The sequence below is a fragment of the Triticum dicoccoides genome, chromosome 2B (assembly GCF_002162155.2).
Source record: "Triticum dicoccoides isolate Atlit2015 ecotype Zavitan chromosome 2B, WEW_v2.0, whole genome shotgun sequence".
Lineage (NCBI taxonomy): Eukaryota > Viridiplantae > Streptophyta > Magnoliopsida > Poales > Poaceae > Triticum > Triticum dicoccoides.
Window position 1 is genome coordinate 722117955 of NC_041383.1, and position 8335 is coordinate 722126289.

The 8335-nt window shown below is 42.2% G+C and overlaps 1 pseudogene; it reads right to left on the reverse strand.

Annotated features, from left to right (window-relative positions):
- Nucleotides 1–3620: 3620 nt before the first annotated feature.
- On the reverse strand, nt 3621–8108 carry LOC119368477 (annotated as a pseudogene).
- Nucleotides 8109–8335: the final 227 nt, after the last annotated feature.

Here is an 8335-nt window from a genome sequence, read left to right on the forward strand (position 1 = left end):
CTAAGCGGTAGTACCGCTCCGGACCAAAAACTCGTGTTTTCTCTCTCGTTGGGCTGTTTTGACCGTGCTAAGCGGTAGTACCGCTCCTCCAAGCGGTAGTCCCGCTTGTGCACGACCTGAGCACATAACGGTTGGATTCGGGAGGTCCTAAAACAGGGGGTCTTCTTCCCCAATGAACCTTATCCTTTGAGCTCATGTTCTTCCCCCATTGTTGACCTTCTTCGAGCTTGCTAACTCTCAATCCCTCCAATGATTCTTGCTAGTTCTTGAGGGAAAAAAGAGAGGAGATCTAGATCCACGTTTACACCAATCACTTTCTCCTCTAAGTGAGGGGAACCCCTTGGATCTATATCTTGGAGTTCTTCGTGTTCTTCTTTCGTTCTTCCTCTCATTTTCCCCCCTAGCATTAGTTGCTTTGGTGGGATTTCGGAGAGAAGGACTTGGGCACTCCGTGTGCCCTTGCCATTGCATTTGGTGCATCGATTTGAGTTCTCCACGTGATACGTGGAAGTTACAAGTTGAGAAGCTTATTACTCTTGGGTGCTTGGTGCCCTTGAGCTTGTTCCTCTTGGGTGCTTGGGCGCCCTAGACGGTTGGTGATGTTCGAAACTCAATCATTGTGGTGTAAAGCTCCGGGCAAGCGTCGGGGTCTCCAATTAGGTTGTGGAGATCGCCCCGAGCAATTTGACGGGTACCGGTGACCTCCCCCAAGGGTTGCCAAAGTGTACGGGTCCGGTGACCGCCCCCAAGGGTTGCCATTTGTACGGGTTCGGTGACCGCCCTCAAGGGCCCCTTAGTGGAATCACGGCATCTTGCATTGTGCGAGGGCGTGAGGAGATTACGGTGGCCCTAGTGGCTTCTTGGGGAGCATTGTGCCTCCACATCGCTCCAAACGGAGATTAGCATCCGCAAGGGTGTGAACTTCGGGATACATCATCGTCACCGCGTGCCTCGGTTATCTCTTACCCGAGCCCTTTACTTATGCACTTTACTTTGTGATAGCCATATTGTTCTTTGTCATATATCTTGCTATCACATAGTTGCTTATATTGCTTAGCATAAGTTGTTGGTGCACATAGGTGAGCCTAGTTGTTTTAGGTTTTGTGCTTGAGAAATTAACCGCTAGGTTTATTCCGCATTTGTTCAAGCCTAAACCATAATTATTTTAAAACGCCTATTCACCCCCCCCCCCTCTAGGCGACATCCACGATCTTTCACACGGTTTTGCTTTCGCCAGAGGCGCGGTTGTGCTTTCATGACCCACGGGCATGCCTCTTTCGGATAGGGAAAAAACGTGTTTTCTGTTTTTTTTTCTTTTGCGAGAGGCACGGTTTTGCTTCCGCCAGAGGCACGGTTGTACTTTCGCGAGAGGCACGGGCGTGCCTCTTTCGAAAAAGGAAAAAAAAATGTGTTTTCTGTTTTTTTTTCTTTCGTGAGAGGCACGGTTTTGTTTTCATGAGAGGCATGGTTGTGATTTCGTCAGAGGCACGGGCGTGCCTCTTTCGGAAAGGGAAAAAACCCGTGTTGCCGGTTCGGTTTTTTCATTGGTTTTTTTGTCCGGTTTTTTCGTGAAAAAAAGTTCTTCAAAGCCTATCAACATGGGATCTAGTTTTGAAGATCTCGACGCGAGGAATCCAATGCCGAAAACGGTTCGAGATTTGGACGCACGGTTTAAGAGATAAAACATTTTGAATAAACGGATCTACGAAAAAAGGGAAAACTCCCAGGTTGCGACAAGTGACGCACATACAGCGCGCCACTTGTCGCAACCCGGGGAAGTTGGAGTGATCTTCGCAAGGAGTACTCCTCAATTAGTGATTTCGACGAGAGCTCCTCTTTCGCGCCTTTAGCGCCCGTTGGCGAACGCAGTACCCACTGCGTAGCTTGATTGGGCCTGGCCTAGTAACGCTTGCTCCCTAGCTGGCTCCTCCCGCTCGCCCGCTCGCTGCCCTGGTGGCTCACTCGATCGCTGCCCCCCGCCGCTCCCTCTATCCCTGGCTCCCCTCGATTTTTTTTCTATGGCTAAATTGCTACAGTACATACACATTTTCTTAAGGAAAAAACCAGTTGGCTTGATTTAAAAAAATAAATAAGTTGGCTATAGTACGTACTCTTGTGCTTAGAAAAAAGTTCATCGATTTTGAAAAAGTTCGTCGAATTTGAAAAAAACATTAAATCTGAAAAATAGTTCATCAAATTTCAAAAAAGTTCATCAAAAATTGAAAAAAAGTTCATCAAATTTGAAAAAAAGTTCATCAAATTAAAAAAATTCATCAAATTTTAAAAAAAATTCATCAAATTTGAAAAAAAATCGTTGAATTCAAAGAAAAGTTCATCAAATTCAAAAAAAGTTCATCGAATATGGAAAAAGTCCATCAAATCTGAAGAAAAAAAATCAAATTTGAAAAAAGTTCATCAGATTTGGTAAAAGCTCATCGATTTTGAAGAAAAAAGTTCACGAATTTAAGAAAAAAGTTTATCCAATTTGAAAAAAGTTCATTAAATTTAGAAAATGTTCATTGAATTTGGAAAAAAGTTCATTCGGTTTTGAAAAAGTTCGTTCAATTTGATAAAAGTTCATCAATTTCGAAAAAAGTTCAATGGTTTTAAAAAGTTTCTTTCAATTAGCATTAAGAAAAAAGAATAAAAAACCGAACAAAACCATTCCCAATAAAAAAGAACAATGATAAAAGGAAAAGGAAAAGAGAGCAAAGAAAAAATAGAAAAAAGAAAAAGACGTAAGATGAAAAGATGGAAGAAGTTTCTACTGAGCCTGTAAGGTGGACGTAGCAGGGTGGTTAGCCTAGCGTGTATTAACCAGGAGATCGGCAGTTTGAAACCTGGCGTGCGCTCTAGTTTTTGTTTTACAAACAGAAATCAGTAGAACGGGCCGGCCCAGCTACAAAAACAAGTGTACAGAGGGGTGTGCGCGCCCTGTACGAAATGCACTGTATTCGGCGCTTGCCAGTGTGGCGCGCCAGTTGAGAGGCGTACAGGCATCGGAGGAAGCAACCGGCTCAGCCCATGGTGGCGCAGTGGCAGCCGCTTGTCACGGAGCCGATGCGAGCAAAGGCGGGGCGACGGTCCGGCCGTGCTGTGGGGTCGACCGGTCCGCTGAATCCAAGGCAATTTAGCATTTCAGAGTCTTCGTAGTCCCGGCTTGAGCAAAGGTACTAAAGCGGAAGCGCATTTTGATTCCTGTTCTGAACTTAATTTGTATAGGTTATTTGCTTGAGGTGCAAAGGAGAGAATCTTGAGTTCAGTGTCCAATTTGTTTGATGGATGGAACAAATGGCGTTTGCCACAGTGACATGAAGACAATTTGCTTAATGAATCAAATGGAGTTTGCTACAGTTACATGAACTAAATGATGGCTACAGTATTTTGCAATGTTTTGGAAACATAAACAAAATTAAGTGATCAAACAGCTTATTAAGTAGTAGGATATTATATCATGGATGACTCTGGAAGTAAAAAAAATGGTACTATACATTTAGTACGGCATATTGAGTTGCAGGGGTAGGGGTGAGGACGGTTCTCCCTCTGTTATTCACAACTTCTCTCATATAATATAATAAACTCATATGGAGTACATGTTATTATGAATAACCACACAAAAGATCAGCTCACGGAGAGCAAGCCATAGAGTATACAATTAAGCTGTACTAAGATCTGCATATACTAACGGCCATCAACTGTTGTGATACTCACTGCATTCACAGAGTTCGATGTAATCTCCCTTCCTTCTTGGTCAGCACAAGTACCTAGAGCAAAATACACAGGTTGCTTTGGAGCTGGAAGCGGTGCGCTTTCGTTCTCGAACATAAACATAACCAATGACATAAGTGGCCTATCCCTAGCACGGTCCTGAACACACAAGAGTCCCACATGAATACAACGCAGAACTTCATGAAGTCGGAAACTTGCAACAAAGGAAGAGTCCACAAGTTCAATTGTGTTTCCATCTTCCCACAATCTCCATGCCTGAGCAATAGGGTGAGGTCAACATCAAGTTACTAACTTTTTTGCTGGGAAAAGGGGGGCGGGAAGATTGAAAATATCTTTTTTTTCGAAACGGAGGCAAAAGTTTTGCCTCATCGATTAATTAAGAAGAAGAGAATTGCCCAGTTAATTTATGAAAAACCGGGCGAAAACCAATACAAACTAAGCACGAACAAACTACTCCCACGACATGAAACCCCACAACCACACAGGCGGCCTGCCAAACTCTCCAAATACACACAGGCGGCCTGCCAAACTCTCCAAAATATCTTACAATCATACTTACATAAGTGATAAGGCTAGAAAATTTTGTTATGAGCTGAGGTGAATTGATCTTCAAGCCACTGACAATCTCTAAAAGAAGAACACCGAAGCTATATGTGTCTGATTTTACAGAAAAAGCACCTCCCATCGCATATTCAGGCGACATGTAACCACTGTTTAATCATTAAACAAGTCAAGGAATCCTCAAAACAAACTGTAGCAAACCATAAAATAGCAATGTCAAGGGTTTGTTGGTAAACCAATTACTTACTATGTCCCAACGACCCTGGTAGTGTTTGCTTGGTTTTGGTTTGTAGCGAAAATTCTTGCCATACCAAAATCTGAAATTTTGGGAGTCATTTCTGTGTCCAACAAGATGTTGCTTGCTTTGAGATCTCTGTGAATTATTGTTAGTCTTGAATCTTGATGGAGATAAAGAAGACCTCTTGCTATTCCTTTAATTATTTTGAACCGTGTCGACCAGTCAAGCACATGTTTGCGTGAAGCATCTTTCATGTTTAATATAGGATGAATCTTGTCAACATGATTAACACTTTGGTTAATTTAAAGAATTTTCTAATGTGCATTCAACAAAAGAGAAAAGGGATTTACCGAAAAGAAAAACATCCAAGCTTTTGTTAGGTAAGTATTCGTAGATCAGTAACTTCTCGTCTTCATGAATGCACGACCCAAGAAGTCCGACTAGGTTCTTGTGCTGCAGCTTGGCAATTAGAATCACTTCATTTTTGAACTCCACTATACCTTGTCCGGAGCTCTGACTAAGCCTTTTTACAGCAACCTCATTTCCACCTTCAAGTGTGCCCTACATGAGCACATATTTTTCACTTGAACAAGTTGGAAACCAATTTTTTTTGATCTAATAAAGATACCTTTTCACAAAAAGAATTACTCCCTCCATCCCAAAGTTGGGACAGAGGGAGTATATTTTAACCCCTTTTCTGATCTCACAAGATATTATTCAACTCTAGAATTGGTTTCGTTATGTCCTTGAATATCAAAACTACTGCAAATCACCAACTCAACCAGATCACGCTCATTTTGGACTATGTGGCATCAACATGGACATATATTTCAGCAATTCCATATTACTAATAGGTGATCCCCACTAACCAATTTCCCACAACATGTCAACTCAACATGCAACCATGCATAGGAAGCGGCCGACCTCAACATGCATCCGTGCATGGAAAAAATGCTCCATTCCATTATGCTGCTTATTTTCAATAATGTAATCCTATATATATTACTAAATAGGTGACCCCCACTAACCTATTTCTCTCAATAACTTTATAGTTGGATAAAAATGATTTGAGAATTAGGGGTGTTTTAGGAGTCAAACAACAATTGAAGTGTAAAATATGTTTGTTTGATCTTCTGTCGAAACAAATTCTAATAACCACAATCTATTACCTTGTAAACATTGCCAAAACCTCCCCGTCCAAGCAAGTTGGAATCAGCGAAAGAATTTGTTGCTGAAAGGATGTCTCCATAGCTAACAAATGGAAATTCTGTATGTTTGTCTTCGAGATGATTGGATTTGCTAAAGTATCCTCGCGACAGTTTCTTCTGCTTTTCCTTCTTTTGCAATTTGCCTGCTTGTTAGGACATCAATTTTTACTTAACATTTACACTAGTGTCATATATAAAAACAAGAGGACATTTGTTACTCTACCTCTATATTTGTACACCCAGAAAAGGCATACGCATGTTAGTAGCAGCAGACATGCTATAATCAGGATTATAATCTTTACTGAACTGATCCCCTTATAAACTGCAAAAATGCAACAAACCAAAATTTTGGAATTTACTTGAATAAGTACCATGATGGGTCTGTGCAATTAAACTAAGTGTCTAGACTAACCTAATTTAGCTAGCTGGTCTACCACGGGTTGTGGTAAAATAAAGATTCGATCATTTTAAAAGAGTATTTATGCTCGTGTATACAAACTACCCCTCCAAATTAAATAATTATATTTGGCTAGTGTGAGGTCATGGCAGTTACTGGCTATTTCCTTATGGAAAAGCTAAGACATGAAATCTGAAAAGAATTGTAAACACATTTGAAACTGAAGGTTTGTCAAGAATGGAAAAGTATATCTATTGTATTTGTAAATGATCTTGAAAGGAATTGCCAGTTTGATAAAAAGGATGTTCCATATTACTCTCTTTAGTTATTGAAAATGTGACGTTTTGGATATGGAACTTCTAAATTTTAGTTGTTGATACCATTCAAGAAAAATAGATTAGGTTAAAAATGATATGCCTAAATTTTCGCCACACATCACGTCTATAGTGTTATAATCTTGTTGGGTTTGGTACATATATTAAAGTAGGAAAACAATGTTCACATCTTGATTACCATGTCATCATTCAAATATCATGTCAAGGTGATGGGAAAATTAGATGGACACAGGCAATAAGCTAGTACAACATTTTATAATCTAGGTATTTTCATTAGAAATCTTATGTCCACACGCTCCCTTTGTGAATATCAGTGTTAATATGAAGAGTACATACTAATTACTTGGGAAGAAAGGAGGGGATGGAACAATACCAGGAGAATCAGCAAGCCATAAGTACAGGCTCTCACCGCCGTTGATTGTCTTTCAAATGTCGACAAGCTCCCCTAACCATACCAAGCACCTTGACGGGTCAGCCATACCTATGGCCCCGCTCAAGTTAGCATAAGCGTAAGCTGCACATGAGCAGTTGCGCCTGCACTCAGCCTCGCACTCATCCAAGCTTCTGTTGTGTATATGCAAGACCTTGTCAGGAACTTTCATCCCAGGCAAGGCCACGAAATGACTTTGATTGCCACATTTCAACCCTTGCTTTCTCCGACATCCATTAGAAAAATTTGCAGCATTGACAGTCTCAAACCCCTCAAGACATTGGCAAGTTGGGACCATTTGAGTCAAGTCACAGTAACTGAATGGGCCACATGAGGCGTAGAGCTCGCATGCAGCAGTGGGGTATTCACTGATGAGTGCCCATGATGACGAGTGATTGTTCCATGCTAGAGACCTGTACTTGCCAGTATAATCAAGCATGACGCGTGTGTACACCGAGTTGTCGGAGATTGCGTACGTGAAGTAGAACTCGTCTCCAGAGTTGACAACCGTCTGATAAAGGATGGAGCTGGTGTTTGATAGATATGTGCCACCGGACACTGACACACCGTTCCACACAGTGCGGCAGTATGGCCTAGTTTTTTTCCAAGTGACAAGTTGAAGGTCTGGGGCGCTAGGCTCGCCGCTGACTGAGAAGTCCCCAGAAGATGGATCATCCGGGCCCTTCCAAGCAACAAGCTGCGTGATGACTTGTGCCTTGTGGCTCACCAAAAACTTCATGCCTGCAAGGATTGTGTCGGTTGGGTGATCAAAACTCTGCCATATGTCAGTGTTACTTGGCAACCGGAGAACAAAGTTCCCAGAGTTGCTTAGTTCCGCGTAAGCTCCTGGCGCTCCAGCAGTGTTATTGCTTGGTGTCATCCAAATATTGTGGCCTCTGGAGTCAAACAATACCATTTGAGAACTGTTAGTGATGATGAGCTTGGCGGACAAAGGGGCGGTGATTGGGTTGTCTCGGTTGGCAACCCACACGACGGTGGTGGTCCGGGAAGGCTGTGGTACCATATGCCAAGATAAAACCTCTTGTTGGAGGTGGTCGGGGAGAAGAAGCCAAGAGTGAAGTCCCCGCTCTTGGAGATGAGCTTGTCATCATGGGAGAGTGACTTTGCTTGTGTTAGCTGGTCGTCCGATTTGCAGAAAGAACTCAAGAACAAGAGGACGAAGATGGGGATGTAGTGCATACCCATTAGGCTGCCTCCTTCATCTGGTTGTGCCGAGGATGAAAGTGTGTCACTGATATAAATGGAAGATGGAAGAATCTTGAAATGATGTTTGGGGGGGGGGGGCACAGCTGGGCATGTGAAACAAGAGAAAATAGATTGGATCGACACACCTAGGCCGGTGGTCTTGATAGCATTATATAGGGCGCCTCTAGGAGCAGCCGCTAGGGTTTACAAAGGAGATAAGTACAAGTTGTT